The following is a 17,370-nucleotide window of genomic DNA, read 5'->3' as shown; positions in this document are numbered from 1 at the left end:
ATCAAGCCGGCTTCACTGGCTGTTGATTTCCCTGGGCCTGAGACAGGCCCATTTGAGTGCCCTGAGCCATGTTTACAACCTTGGAGAAGGAATAAATTCACATCAGGGGGAAAAGATAATTTGCCAGCTCCACTAACTGAGGGAGCTCAGGAGAGAAGCGGCTCCTGTCCAGGCATAAATGGTCCGCAGACTTTGAATACCTTTTCCCCCTGCACGTACCTGTGTAGCCCTACTTAAGGAGACTAGGCTCTTGCTGGCAGACTGCAACTAAGTTGTGTGGTGGAGAGGCAGATATTTGATATTTGACTCCACTTTGCCTTTTAAACAGGGTCCACACCTACCCACATCAGGGGCCTAAAGACTGGTGGCTCCATTCAGGTCACCCAGCCACCCACAACAGGGGTCCAAGGATAACTGGTACCTCCCAGCCCTTACAACCAAAAGTGTTGCATGTCCATGGTCCATCTGCAGAACCCACCCACCTGTACACTCTAGGAAACAGGGACGTGCTTTCCTCAGAGACTCTTGGGGGACGGTTCTCAGGCCTCTACCTGGTTCAGAGCATGACCCCCTGCAACAATCAGATAATGGTACCTACACCAAACACCCCTGCCCCTCTAAGACTATACGATAAAGACTGTATCACATACTTGATGACCAGCTACCTGGACACCTGAGCTGAATCCATACAAGAGAAGTAAATGAACTCATAAGCTCATATACCATCTAGCCTTCTGGTGACAGGACGTCAGAGCTCCAAAGATGAAAATAATCAAGCTGGCTAACTCAAGCAAACCATTTGGGCTAATCAAAACAAAACAAAGCAAGAAACTAGGATACAGTAAGCAAACATAAAATAAACTAATATAATAACTTACAGATGTCTTGGAGACAACATTCAATATTAAACCACATAAAGAAACAGACGATGATCACTTCAACAAGCTCTCAACACTGAGAATCAAGGGATCTTCTGGATGAAGGTGCCATCCTGAAATTACCAGATGCAGAATACAAAAGCTTAATGTACAGAACTCTTCAAGACAGCAGAAAGGAGATCAGGCAATACGCAGAACAAGCCAAGGAACACACAGATAAAACAGTTAAAGAAATTAAAAAGGTTATTCAAGAACATAAGGAAAATTAATAAGCTGCAAGAATTCATAGAAATTCAGAAGATTAACAATAAAATTACAGAATTAGACAACTCAATGGAAAGTCAGAAAAGCAGAATCGAGCAAATGGAAGGCAGAATTAGGGACCTTAAAGATAAAGCACTTAGCACCAATATATTTGAAGAAAAATCAAATAAAAGAATTTTAAAAAATGAAGAAAGCTTAAGAATCATGTGAGACTATATCAAGAGAAACATCCTACAAGTGATTGGAGTACCACAGCAGGAAGGAATAACAGAAAATACAGACAGAATTGTTGACGATTTATTAACAGAAAACTTCCCTGATATCGTGAAAGATGAGAAGATATCTATCCAAGATGCTCATCGAACTCCACATAAGGTAGGTTTTAAAAAGAAGTCACCAAGATGTATTATAATCAAACTTGCCAAAACCAATGATTAAAAGACAAATTTAAAAGTAGCCAGGGATAAGTGAAAAGTCACCTACAAGGGAGAGTGAATAAGAATGAGAATGAGAATGAGAATGAGAATGAGAATGAGAATGAGAATGAGAATGAGAATGAGAATGAGAATAAGAATAGTAAGAATAAAAGAAAGAATAAGAATAAGAATAAGAATAATAAGAATAAGAATAAGAAGCCATTCAGGCAAGAAGGCAATGGGATGACTTATATAAAGTTCTGAAGGAAAAACACTGCCAGCCAAGAATCATATACCCAGCAAAACTGTCTCTCAAAAATGAAGATGAAATTAGGACATTTCCATATAAACAGAAGTTGGGGGAATTTGTAAATACCAAACCAAAACTACAAGAAATACTAAAGGGAGTTCTTTGGTTAGAAAATCAATAATATCAAGTATCAACCCAAGACTTGAACGCTGGACAGAGCAATCAGATGTTAACCCAGATAGGGAAACTACAAAAATAAATCAAGATTAAAAATATGCTCAAAACAGGGAAACAGCAATGTCATTATATAAAAGAAGACAACGTTAAAATAATAAATAGGGACTAAGAAATGTAGTCATAGATTTTTAACATGGAAAGGAAGACAAGGCGATGTAAGGAAAAGTTAGGTTGAAACTCAGAAATATAAGGGTAAATATTAAGGTAACCATAAAGGAGACTAACAATCCTACTCATCAAAATAAAATACAAGAAAAAAAAAGAGACTCAGTAGAAACAAAATCAACAACAATGAATAAGAGGAAAAGACAATATAAAAAGATGAACTATTCAGCACAAAAAATTAGGTGCGAAAAAGAAACTGTCAACAACACACAAAAAAAGACATCAAAATGATAGCACTAAATTCATACCTATCCATAATTACTCTGAATGTAAATGGACTAAATGCACCAATAAAGAGACAGAGAGTGGCAGAATGGATTAAAAAACAAAATCCATCTATATGCTGCCTACGAGACACACACCTTAGACTTAGAGACACAAACAAACTAAAACTCAAAGGATGGAAAAAAATATATCAAGCAAACAATAATCAAAAAAGAGCAGGAGTGGCAATATTAATTTCTAACAAAATAGAATTTAAAGTTAAATCCACCACAAAGCATAAGGAAGGACACTATATAATGATTAAAGGGACAACATACCAGGAGGATATAACCATATTAAATATTTATGCACCCAATAACAGGGCTGCAAGATATGTAAAACAAACTCTAAACAGCATACAAAACTGAGATAGACAGCTCCACAATTATAGTAGGAGAATTCAACACACCACTCTCGGTGAAGGACAGGACATCCAGAAAGAAGCTCAATAAACACACAGAATACCTAAATGCCACAATCAACCAACTTGACCTCGTAGACATATACAGAACACTCCACTCAACAGCAACCAAGTATACTTTCTTTTCTAGTGCACATGGAACGTTCTTTAGAATAGATCACATATTAGGTCATAAAGCAAGCCTTAGCAGAATCCAAAACATTGAAATATTACAAAGCATCTTCTCTGACCATAAGGCCATAAAAGTGGAAATCAATAACAGAAAAAGCAGGGAAAAGAAATCAAACACTGGGAAACTGAACAATACCCTGCTCCAAAAAGACTGGATTAGAGAAGACATTAAGGATGGAATAAAGAAATTCAGAGAATCCAATGAGAATGAAAACACTTCCTATCAGAACCTTGGGGACACAGCGAAAGCAGTAGTCAGAGGTCAATTTATATCAATAAATGCACACATACAAAAAGGAGAAAGGTCCAAAATCAAAGGATTATCCCTACAACTTGAACAAATAGAAAGAGAGCAACAAAAGAAACCCTCTGGCACCAGACAAAAGCAAATAATAAAAATTAGAGCAGAACTAAATGAATTAGACTTTAAAGTTAAACCCACCACAAAGGATAAGGAAGGACACTATATAATGATTAAAGAGACAATATACCAGGAGGATATAACCATATTAAATATTTATGCACACAATGACAGGGTTGCAAGATACATAAAACAAACTCTAACAGCATACAAAAGTGAGATAGCTCCACAATTATATTAGGAGAATTCAACATACCACTTTCAGTAAAGGACAAAAAACAATTTAAAGAACTAACATGACCAAAACCTGATTCTTAGATAAAATTTAAAAAATTGATAAATCATTGGCCAAAGTGACAAAAGAAAAACAGGAGAGGAAGCAAATAACCCAAATAAGAAATGAGATGGGTGATATTACAACAGATACACCTGAAATTAAAAGAATCATATCAGAGTACTATAAAAAAATTGTACTCTAAAAAATTTGAAAACCTAGAAGAAATGGATGAATTCCTAGAAACACACTACCTACCTAAACTAACACAGAGGTAGAACTAAACACACCCATAATGAAAGAAGGGATTGAAAAGGTAATCAAAAATCTCCCAACAACAACAACAAAAAAGCCCTGGCCCGGATGGCTTCGCTGCAGAGTTCTACCAAACTTTCAGAGAAGGGTTAGTTAACACCACTACTACTGAAGGTATTTCAGAGCATAGAAAAGGATGGGATACTCCCAAACTCATTCTATGAAGCCACCATATCCCTGATACCAAAACCAGGTAAAGGCACCACAAAAAAAGAAAACTACAGACCTATATCCCTCATGAACTTAGATGCAAAAATCCTCAACAAAATTCTAGTCAACTTAATTCAACAATGTATCAAAAAAATAATTCACCCTGACCAAGTGGGATTGAAAGCAGGTACGCAGGGATGGTTCAACAGTAGAAAAACAATTAATATAATCCATCATATAAATAAAAGACAAGAATCGCATGATTTTATCAATTGATGCAGAAAAGAATTTGACAAAGTTCAATAGTCATTCATAATAAAAACTCTCAGCAAAGTAGGAATAGAAGGAAAATTCCTCAACATAATAAAGGGCATTTATACAAAGGCAATAGCCAACATCATCCTAAATTGAGGGAGCCCGAAAGCATTCCCACTGAGATCGGGAACCAGACAAGGATGCCCTTTATCACCACTCTTATTCAACATTGTGCTGGAGGTCCAAGCCAGAACAATTAGGCTAGATGAAGAAATAAAGGGCATCCAGATTGGCAAGGAAGAAGTAAAAGCATCTCTATTTGCAGGTGGCATGGTCTTATACACAGAAAACCTTCAAGAACCCTCAACTAAACTACTGAAACTAATAGAAGAGTTCAGCAGAGTATCAAGATATAATAAAATACAAAAATCAGTTGGCTTGCTCTACACAAACAAAAAGAACATCGAAGAGGAAATCACCAAATCGATACCATTTAGAGTAGCCCCCACAAAGATAAAACACTTATGAATAAATCTTACCAAAGATGTAAAAGACCTATACATAGAAAACTACAAGACACTATTGCAAGAAACCAAAAGAGACCTACATAAGTGGGAAAACTTAACTTGTTCATGGATAGGAAGCCTTAACATTATAAAAATGTCTATTCCACCAAAAACGATCTATACATACAATGCAATTCTGATCCAAGTTCCACCAACATTTTTTAATGAGAGGGAGAAACAAATCACCAACTTCATATGCAAGGGAAAGAGGCCTTGAATAAGCAAAGCATGACTGAAAAAGAAGAACAAAGTAGAAGGCCTCACTCTACCTGATTTTAGAAGCTATTATACCGCCACAGTAGTTAGAACAGCCTGGTATTGGTGCAACAACAGACACATACAGCAATGGAACAGAATTGAGAAACCAAACATAAATCCATCCACGTATGAGTAGCTGATATTTGACAAAGGCCCAAAGTCAGTTAAATGGGGAAAAGATAGTCTTTTCAACAAATGGTGCTGGCATAACCGGATATCCATCTGCAAAAAAATAAAACAAGACCCATACCTCACACCATGCACAAAAACCAACTCCAAATGGATCAAAGACCTAAATATAAAATTTAAAACGATAAAGATCATGGAAGAAAAAATAGGGGCAATGCCAGGAGCCCTAATACATGGCATAAACACTATATAAAGCATTACTAACCATGCAGAAGAGAAACTAGATAACTGGGAGCTCCTAAAAATCAAACACCTATGCTCATCCAAAGACTTCACCAAAAGAGTAAAAAGACTACCTACAGACTGGGAAAAAGTTTTTAATTATGACATTTCTGATCAGCACCTGATCTCTAAAATCTACATGATACCGCAAAAACTTAAGTACAAAAAGGCAAATTGCCCAATTAAAAAACGGGCAAAGGATATGAACAGGCACTTCACTAAAGAAGACATTCAGGTAGCTAACACATACATGAGAAAATGCTCATGATCATTAGCCACTAGAGAAATGCAAATCAAAACTGCAATGAGATTCCATCTAACTCCAACAAGGCTGGCATTAATCCAAAAAACACAAAATATTAAATGTTGAAAAGGTTGTGGAGAGACCAGAACACTTACCCACTGCTGGTGGGAATGTAAAATGGTACAACCACTTTGGAAATTGATTTGGTTCTTCCTTAAAAAGCTAGAAATAGAACTACCATACAATCCAGCAATCCCACTCCTTGGAATATATCCTAGAGAAATAAGAGCCTTTACACGAACAGATATACACATACCCGCGTTCACTGTAGCACTGTTTAGCTGTTTACAATAGCAAAAATGATGGAAACAACCCAAAGTGCCCATCAACAGATGAATGTATAAATAAATTATGGTATATTCACACAATGGAATACTATGCATTGATAAAGAACAGTGAAGAATCTGTGAAACATTTCATAACGTGGAGGAATCTGCAAGGCATTATGCTGAGTGAAATTAGTCAGTTGCAAAAGGACAAATATTGTATAAGAACACTATTATAAGAACTCGAGAAATAGTTTAAACAGGGAAGAGAATATTCTTTGATGGTTATGAGATGGGGAGAGAGGGAGTGGGTTTTCACTAATTATATAATACATAAGAACCATTTTAGGTGAAGGGAAAGACAATATATAAGACAGGAGAGGTGAGCACAACTGGACTAAACCAAAAGCAAAGAAGTTTCCTGAGTAAACTGAACTCTTCAAGGGCCAGTGTGGCAGGGGCTTGGGGACCACGGTTTCAGGGGACATCTAAGTCAATTGGCATAATAAAATCTATTAAGAAAACATTCTGCATCCCACTTTGAAGAGTGGCGCCCATCTAAGATGTATCAATTGGTCTCAACCCACCTGCAGCAAAGGAGACTGAAGAACACCAAAGACACAAGGTAATTATGAGCCCGAGAGGCAGAAATGACCACATAAAGCAGAGACTACATTAGCATGAGACCAGAAGAACTAGATGGCGCCCGGCTACAACCAATGACTGCCCTGATAGGGAACACGACAGAGAACCCCTGAAGGAGCAAGAGAGCAGTGGGATGCAGATCCCAAATTCTCGTAAGAAGACCAGACTTATTGGTCTTACTGAGACTAGAAGGATGCCAGAGTTCATGGTCCCCAAGCTTTCTGTTAGATCAATTCAGGAACCGCTCCCAAAGCCAACTCTTCAGACAGTGATTGGACTGGACTATGGGATAGAAAATGATACTGGGGAAGAATGAGTTTCTTGGATCAAGTAGACACATGAGAATATGTTGGCATCTCCTGTCTGAGGGGAGATGAGAGGGTAGAGGGGTCAGAAGCTGGCCGAATGGACACGAAATAGAGAGTGGAGGGAAGGAGCGGGCTGTCTCATTGGGGGAGAGCAATTAGGAGAGTATATAGCAAGGTGTATATAAATTTTCGTATGAGAGACTGACTTGATTTGTAAACTATCACTTAAAGCACAATAAAAATTATTTAAAAAAAAAAAAAAAAACTATGTTAAAGATTAAGGGGAAATATATATCAGATGAGGAGCCCTGGTTGCACAGTGGTTAAAGTGGCTGGCTGCTAATCAAAAGGTCTAGTTCAAACCCACCAGCTGCCCCACAGGAGAAAGATGTGGCAGTCTGCTTCCCTAAAGATTTGCAGCCTTGGAAACCCTATGGGGCAGTTCTACTCTGTCCTACAGGGTTGCTATGAGTTGGAATCAACTGGACAGCGATGAGTTTGGTTTTGTTTTTTCATACACCAGAAAATTTGCAAAGATCCCATAGCAGATTAACATCTACAAATAAATGCAATAAAATGAGAATTCTATGCATTAATTTGGCCAAATAGAATACATTTAACTAGTAAATATGAATAAACTTAACAGTAAGATGTGATAATACTACATGATAGCAATTCAGGATAAGTTGATGACTAACAAGATTTTCTTCAAATTAATTTTAAAACAACTGCTTGATAATAGGAATAAATCATGTAAAATATAAAGGAATAAAATATTTAATTAAAGATTACACTATCTCAACTTCTGTATACCACAGCAGATTAATGCTGGTGAACTATATCAAATTTTACTATCATGTGGATACTGTAAGAATAAATCATACAACAGGTTTGAAAATGATCCAAAAATTTGCTGGCTAATAAAACCCAAACCCAGTGCCATCGAGTCGATTCCGACTCCTAGAGACCCTATAGGACAGAGTAGAACTACCCCATAGAGTTTCCAAGGAGTGCCTGGTGGATTCGAACTGCCGACCCTTTGGTTAGCAGCTGTAGCACTGAACCACTACGCCACCAGGGTTGATGAGATATTTTAATACACATTCATCAGAAATTACTGATGTTACTATTTTCCCAAGCTGAAAAATTTTTAATAAAGTTGTAACAAAATGGTAGCTGATGTTTATGTATAATAAAGCCAGGTATAATTTTAGCAGTTGTCACAAATCAATCTAAAACAAAGGAATGTATTATATATTTTCTCCTTCTAAGAAGTGGTTCTTTACTATCATACTACCAGGTTTGATTTTAAACCAAATGTTATCACATTTGCACAGAATGTCTAATATTATAATGCAGTAAAAAAGAAAAAATTAAAGGAATAGTAAAAATAATTATGACCAGTCTTTATAGGTTTCATAGTCTTAATTGATGTAAATACAATAAGAGTGAACTCTATATAACATGTCCATAATCCTGACAATATTCTAACCTTGGAAACTATGAACATCCATCTATAACTTATAGAGCAATTCTCTTCCCACCATTACCTGTTCCCCCCTTACCCCTCCAAAAAAAAAAAAAAAAAAAACATGAAATGCAAAATAAATCTCTGCAACCTGTACGATATGAAATACACTATTTGTGTGTTCAGGTCTGCACATAGAGAACAATTTTCTCTGTAAATATCTATGACAGGAGGATTTTCACTCTTAGCATGTATGTTTCAATTTTCTCTCAGGGTAGTTTCAGTTTAATCGGCACAAAATCACAGGTGAGAGCCAGCTTTCACACATCAGCATTGGTGAGCAAAGAAAAAGAGAGGCATAGAGATTTTGAAAACTAGTCAGCTAAAGATATTCATAGAGTCCGTTCCAAAATCATAGTCTCATGGAATGCACACGGTGAGAAATGGCCAGAAACACGTGGTCTGACCAGCTATTGATTTGCTAGAGCAATGCTTGGTCACCTTCAGCAGTCTTAGTACTAAAAGTAAATGTGCAATGTCCAATTATCTTTTTAATAAAATCATCAGACTATTTAAAAAAAAAAAATGGTTCCATTACTGTGGAGTTGATTCCGACTCATAGCGACTTTATAGGACAATGTAGAACTGCCCCATAGGGTTTCCAAGGAGCGACTGGTGGATTCTAACTGCTGGCTTTTTGGCTAACAGCTGAGCTCTCAACCACTTTTCCACCAGAGCCACTATTATTTATCAATATGTTTCTTAATGTTTACTTACAATATCCATCAAAACAAGTATTTTGATGCCCCTTGAAAGGGTTCAATTCTTTAAGTGTCAGAAAAATGCAAATAGATATAGATAAATTATCAACTCATAGTAATCTTTGTTGACGGGGATTTATGAAACAGGCTGATAGCTATTCAAAAGATTATTTTATCTAACATGCTATACATCTGGTCTATATTGTTATATCAAAGTCCTGTATCTTGCCTGAATAAGCAGAGTGGATAAGCAGTTAAGACTGAGTTTTTTAGAACCAGTCTCTGAGTTGAAAATCACAGTTGCGCTTACTAGATGAGTTACCCCAGAAGTTACTTAACTTCTCCAAGCATCAGTTCCTTATATATGAATTGTACTTTCCTCACTGGTTTATTGTAAAGAATAAATGTGATAATTTGAGTCTGTCACTAACACAGAGCTTGGCACATAGTAAGAGATCAGCAAATGTTACCAGCTTCTTTTCTTTTTTTTTCCTTAATCATTCTCATTATTGTTTGGAATGAGATAAACAGTAGACAGTGATGGCAAAAGTAAACTGGGTAATGCAAATTTTTACACATACCTTTAAGCATTCTGGAGCCCTGGTGGCGCAGCAGTTAAGTGTTGTGGCTGCTAACCAAAAGGTGAGCACTTCAAATCCACTAGCCTCTCCTTGGAAACCCTATGTGGCAGTTCTACTTTGGCATATAAGGTCACTAAGAGTCAGAATCAACTGGTCTTTAGGAAACTATGTGTTCAAGCCGGCAGAGTCACCATTAGCCTAGGTCCCTGAATGACCACAAGGATTAGTGCCACTTGCTGATCTGTTACACTGGGCTTGGGTTGTTAAATCGATAAGAAGTAAACCTTTATCTTGCTTAAGCCATTGGATTTTCAGATTTCTTTGTTACAGCAGTTAATGACTTCTTAAAACACCCTGTATTGGTTCAATATAGCCTTACACAGCATTAGTAATTTCAGTGGCATCTAGGTGATACAGCTGAGAGTTTAGATGTTTTAATTGAAGAAAAACATTGAAAAAAACCTCAGATATCACACAGCCACATGCTAATAAACTCAAAGGAAAAGAAGCGCAAATATTCATGATGCCAATCAAGAACACCTATGAATAAAAAGTACTTAAATTGCCCCGTTTAAAAAAAAAATACTGTGTCTCAAAATTAGCACACATTTAAACATGTGATTACACAAAATAATAAGCTTTATAATATTCTGGAGTTATCAATGAAAACTTGTCCATTCTCTGATTTATCCCATAAATATAAAGCTGTACAGTACACTGGAAAGAGACTGAAGAAAGACATAAAGCCAAATCAGAAGAATTTGAAAGCTGGTTCCTCAATTTAATACATAACCTAAGAAAAGCAAATAAGCTCTTGTGACTGACCTTCATCTTTTGTAAACTCGTGATTAAAAATGAGTATGCCACAGAGTATTGGTGTGAGGACTGAAGGAGATAGCATATACAAGGGCAATGAATGAACTTCAAGGTAGTGCACGTAGGCACTGTGTTTCTCAGTGTCCTTCAGGTATCAGGAATGGTTTATTCACACATGCACAGACGTATGTATATACATATGTAAGCTTTCTGCTAAAATTCCTGGCAATGTTCTATGGTATGTGCCGAGGAGAAATGGGTTGTCAACTCAGCAACAAAAAAAAATTGACTCATTTATATTTGTCATTGGGATGGTTACCATTTTGATATTTTCTAAAACTAAGCCAGTGTCACGAATTCCATGCAAGAGAGAGGCATATGAAGGAAATGCTGGACAATAGCTTTTTGTGGTTTTTGTGTGATTATTTGCTATTGTTATTAAAGGAAAAATATTAAGAAAACACTATTAGATTCAGGCAATTAGAAAATCATCTGTTACCTTTGAGAGCGGTTTTGGTCGAGTGATATGACATGATTTGAAATCAAAGTGCAAAGTATTAAAAAGTTCATTGTTGGTGAAGACATGGGAGCAGAATAAGTATGCTGTTATGCATTTTTTTTTAATGTATTTGTATACTTCTTTGTATACTTTCTTGGTATACAGTGAATGAAGGGTGTGTGAGAGTAAAGTCATTTAATACCAGGATCAGGGAACGAGGAGGGTGAGAGAAAAGACAGATGTCTAATTTTATGGGGAAAGAAAGTCATCAATATGGACATGATGTTAAGCTAAAGAGACAACGATGGAGATAACAGGTGGAGTGGGAAGGAAGAACTTAGGTAAGGAAAGGACGAGAGAGCATTTTCAGAGGCCAAGATTAATTGTTTAATAGCTCTATTGAGATTAATCTTGAAAAGCAACAAAGATTTTTTTTTTCTCAAAGGAATGTTTTAAAATATGTAACTATTTCAAGATAATGTTCAAGATGAATGATATTACGATGGAAAAAGTTCAAAAAAGTTGAGGAAGGGAACAAGCGTCAATTTTTTTTTTTTTTAAATCTAGTGCTGCTATAACAGAAATACCACAAGTGGGTGGCTTTAACAAATCGAAATTTATTTTCTCACAGTTTAGGAGGCTAAAGACCCAAAATGAGGGTGCCAACTCTAGGGGAAGGCTTTCTTTCTCTGTCAGCTCTGGAGCAAGGTCCTGGTCTCTTCTTAGCTTCTGATCCTGGACAATCTTCATGTGGCTTGGCATGTGTCTTCCTCCATCTCTGCTTCTCACATGCTTGTTTAATCTCTTTTATATCTCAAAGTGATTGACTCAAGACATACTCTACACTAATCCTGCTCATTTAACCAAGCAAAGACAATGCATTCCCAAATGGGATTATATCCATAGGCATAGAGATTAGGATATATAACCTATGTTTTTGGGGGACACAATTCAATTCATAACAGAAGTGTGTAGGAACACAAGTATATGACTTTTTCTGAATATGCTTTAGCATATTCAAAATACCTACTATTAAAAAGAAAGTGATGAAAGAAAAGAACAGTTTCAGATAAAGCAAGATGTTAACAAGCAAACAAACAGTTCAAACTCATCCCTCTCAAAGATGAACTCACGGAAAACACCACAAAACAACCCACTGGTATGACAAAGGTGAATTAAAACTCACTGTGCTTTTTGTGCTAATACAGAGAACTCTAGTGGTATAGTGGTTAAGTGCTACGGCTGCTAACCAAAGGGTCGGCAGTTTGAATCCGCCAGGCGCTCTTTGGAAACTCTATGGGGCAGTTCTACTCTGTCCTATTGGGTCGCTATGAGTCAGAATCGACTCGATGGCACTGAGTTTTCTTTGGTTTTTGGTGCTAATACAGATCACTACCCTGACAGAGGCTTAGTGATGTCTCAGGAGGGAAGGCAAAGTCAGGATATTTATGAGGTTTGAAAATCTTGCTTAAGGTGGGTCTTTCCATGCAGGGCTAAATTTAGATTGGGCAAGGATTATGACATAATATTTTAGGATTGATGGACATCGTAAAGTGGGGGGTTTTGAGGTAAGCATTTGAAGAGTCATGTTTGACTACTTACTGGAAATTTAAACAGCCTGATGTTTATTTAAGCGGGCTCTGTAGGCAGTTCCCGAAACAAATGTTAAAGTTTTTCACAACTTTTATCTTCCTGGGCAAATGTCCTTGAATAGTAAAATCATGTTGATAGAGACTGGGAAAATAGATTCACGTTGGTGAAGACAGTAAGCTCTGTGGGTGTAGATGTTTCTGCTCTTACCCTATTCATTTCTTTCTTTCTTCTTCTTCACCTTTTTTTTTTTTTAAGTAGCACTAGAAATGTTTCACATGTACAGCAAGAATTCCTTTCCTAAGAAAGTATGATGTTGCAGAACATAGTTCAATCCTGATCAATCATCTCTACTAAGAAAAGTATTAGCAACACTCAAAAGCGCATTACATTCTAATAATCCATCAGTGTAGCTATATTCCTATATAAAAGATGAATACTTATTTTTAATTATTTTAAGAGTATTTTGTCATTTTTTTGTGGCGGGAAGGTTGCTATTTTTCTCATCCTTGAGATTTCCAAGTGATCCCTGAAGGACATCTTGTCTTCGTTGGGCACCCTTGTGCTCCTTCTGTACAATCTTGACACATTTAGTTCATGTAAGACTAATAATTATACTAAATATGGTATGATTTTGCCAAGTTATTATGATTTGCACATTGGGCTGAAAATTAACTATAAGTATTATAATTAACAATAAACGTGGTGACATTTATGTGCTTTACAGTAATTACAGAGTACCTAGGTATTACAAATGGTTAATGCACTTAGCTGCTAAACTAAAGGTTGGAGGATCATGTCTACCCAGAGACAATTCAAAAGAAAGGCCTGGTGGTCTACTTCCGAAAAATCAACCACTGAGAACCCTACAGAGTACAGTTCTACTCACACACATGAGGTCGTCATTGTCAGAGTCAACTCAACAGGAACAAGTATATAATAACTATTTCAAAAATGATACATAAAAGAATAAATTTAGATTCTGAATCATTTGGTGACTCATGCTATTAGTTAATACTAGAAAATATCATAGCATTGAGATTAAAATTGGAAAAACAATAGTGGTAAGAAAGACTCTTCCCCTAAAAGATAGATGGAAATTACTGAGACCTAAGAAAGGCTCTTAAAAAAAAAAAAATTTTTTTTTTTTTTTAAGAAAGGCTCTGAGTATAGCCAACATGAACTGAATCCCAATTAAAGAAGTATTCTCCTCTTCACTGTTTGAATATTCATACCTTCCATTAGTTTGCCAGCAGCACCTCAGTTTTAACGTATCTTCGGGACTGCATTAAATGACTCTAGATGTGTCTATGTGTGTGTTTTTTTTTCAAGTTTTAAAACATTTACACTGTGCATATATCATTTTACTTATTTATGCAGTTTAAGAGATTAGTTAATGACATCTCCTAAAGCAGAGAAGAGGGAGAAGTGGAAAAGAAACCATGAAAGAGAAATGATTAACTAATGTCGATTGTTTTCTATTAAAACTACAAGGCAGGATGAAATATACTGTGCTTGCTATTGTCTTAAAAGGGAATGGAAATGAAGAAAGCATAATAATGGTATAATTATAAACCTCTGAAGTTCTTCTTTGTCTAAAAGCATTAAATCTATTAGTGCAAGCAAGACTGTGCTCATATCTAGCCGAAGACAAATATATTAGCATTATATGTTTCACAATAGTATAATTTAAAACACTGTCTCAAAATGAAGAATGCATACTTTGCCCTTGGTTAATTTCATGTACCCCTTTTGCCCTTGGTTAACTAAAGAGAAAGTAGGATTCAGTTATGAGGCTTCTCCCCATCCAGTGGAATTGTTCTTGCCACGCTATTTAAAGTTGCAGCCTTCTCCTCATTTTTTATTTGGTTATGGTTTGCTTTTTCCTGTTCCTACTCCCACAGCAGAAGGCTGAGCTCCATAATTGCAGGAATATCCTTTTGTTATCTGCTTTATCCACCCAGAAAAAGGAGCCTCAAAATAAAGGCCTGGCAATATACTTCAAAAAAATTAGCCATTGAAAACCCTATGCAGCACAGTTCTACTCTGACATACATGAATGGGTTCACCATGAGTTGGAATCAACTTGATGGCAACTTTTTTTTTCAATTTCCAGGGCCCAAGATCAGTCCCACAGAAAGTGCTCAATACATATTTGTTGTAGGAAAGGAGAAATAAGAAAGAAAGGCTGGAATTAAAAAAGGACAAAAATTACTGCGAATGGTGAGTCACTAATTGGACAACAAAGTTGCATGATAGAACTCTTAGTTTTTAGAAAGACACAGATCTTTGAACCTTCCTCGATGTCATTTACAGTTTCACTTTTTCCCACCAAGCTGCAAGGAAAGAGAGTCTAGGGCTGGATCTCTCTGACAGTAACCTCCACCCTTATTTGTCTTTTCCTAGCATTCTGTTCCTTGAATTCTCATTGAAATGAGCCAATTTATAGGCGGGTTCAGGATATCAGTGGCCCACAACACTCATAAGCCAGGCTGCAGTGCTGAAGTTTGCTTAGTCCTGCTAAGGCAAAAAGAAAATGATCTAATATAGAGTCTATGTGGGTGTTGAGACAAAATTTCATAGCAATAAAAATCTACTGTATAAAATTAACCCATGATCTCCATGTTGCAAAACTCAACAGGCAATTTTTAGGACTCAAGTTATATGATATCTCATCAGGACTCAACAAAGATGACCACATCTTTTTAAGCTCTCTATTGTGAATTTCACGACATCAGGCTCTGCTGCTTTCTTTCTAGCCCACTGGTCTCTCCTTCTTTGTGACCTTTACAGGTTTGTATTATTCTATCAGGGCTATAAAACAGTGGGTGGTGCACTTATTTTAACCCAGTACTCCATCGGTTAAAAAAAAGAAACTAAGCCAACTTCACCAATGATTTTACCAACATATTATGAATATTACGATACTACATAAAAACAAAATGGTAAGACCGAGATGAAGATAAAAAGGACAGTATTTTTAAAAGCTTTCTAATTGCAATAGTTCACATTATCATCAGCAAATGAAGCCAGACAAAATATGCACACTGGGCAACATATACTGTTAACAGTAATGGATATGAATCCACATTTCAAATAGACTTCATAATTTTTTTTAAAAAGCAACTTTGATCTCTTGATAGATCTCATTAAGTTGTCAATGTTTCATCTTATGAAGTGTCCATGAAAATGTCCAATTAGTCAAAAAATTGTTCTGCTATGCCATTTTCTTGGTGTTTTCTTGCACTTGCATTATGATGATGAACAACCTGAAATTTATTTCCATGAATATTTTAAAGCTATCTGTCCATTTACTGGGAAACCCTGGTGGCGTAGTGGTTAAGTGCTATAGCTGCTAACCAAAGGGTCAGCAGTTCAAATCTGCCAGGCGCTCCTTGGAAACTCTGTGGGGCAGTTCTACTCTATCCTATAGAGTCGCTGTGAGTCGGAATCGACTTGACGGCACTGGGTTTGGTTTTTTTGGTTTGTCCATTTGCTGAGGTATATTTTATTTAAAACTAGATAATTCAATATTTAGATCCACTTTGTTACTTAAAAAAGTATAGGTAATCTGATTTATATGATGATTTCTGAATTACAAACAAAAGATAAAGTATATGATTCTCACCACTTTAATTTCTGTTCTCCCCTCAAGATGAAAATCAAGTTTAAAATAATTGTATTAATAATAAAATGATTAAGAAAAGGAGGAAGGAGAAGGGAAAACAAGATCAGAAGCTACCTTTTTTTTTTTTTTTTGTAGCACTTACAATGGGCCAGGTACTTTCCTAGTAAATTTATATGTATTAACCCATTTACTGAAAAAGGTAAATGACTAAAGCCTTTAGTATGGATTATGCCTGAACATAAAGAAAACTAAAACCTTCACAACTGGGCCCACAAACAACATCATGATAAATGGTGAATAAATTGAATTTGTCAAGGATTTCATTCTACTTGAAAAAATCATCAACATGTGTGAACACAAGAGTCAAATTTAATGATGTACTGCATTGGGTAAATCTACATCAAAAAGACCCCTCAAAAATCTTTAAAAAGCAAAGATGTCACTTTGATGACTAAAGTGAATCTGATCCAAGCCTTGGTATTTTCAATTGCCTCATATGCATGCGAAAGCTGGACAATTAAAAGGAAAACCGAAGAAGAATTTATACAGTAGAATTGTGGTGTTGGTGAAGAATACTGAAAATACTATGGACTGCCAGAAGATTGAACAAACCAGTTTTGGAGGAAGTACAACCAGACTGCTCCTTAGAAATGAGACTTTGTCTCCCTTTGGCCACTTCGTCAGGAAAGAATAGTCAGTGGAGAAGGACATCATGCTTGGTAAAGCAGAAGGTCAGGAAATCCCTCCATGAGACAGACTGACACAGTGGCTGCAACGGTGGGCTCAAACATACCAACAACTGCGAGGCTAGCACAGCACTGGGAAACATTTAGTTCTGTTATACATAA

This window comes from Loxodonta africana, chromosome 9 (assembly GCF_030014295.1).
Source record: "Loxodonta africana isolate mLoxAfr1 chromosome 9, mLoxAfr1.hap2, whole genome shotgun sequence".
Lineage (NCBI taxonomy): Eukaryota > Metazoa > Chordata > Mammalia > Proboscidea > Elephantidae > Loxodonta > Loxodonta africana.
The sequence above is the reverse complement of the archived record's forward strand: the minus strand, read 5'-3'. Positions refer to the sequence as shown.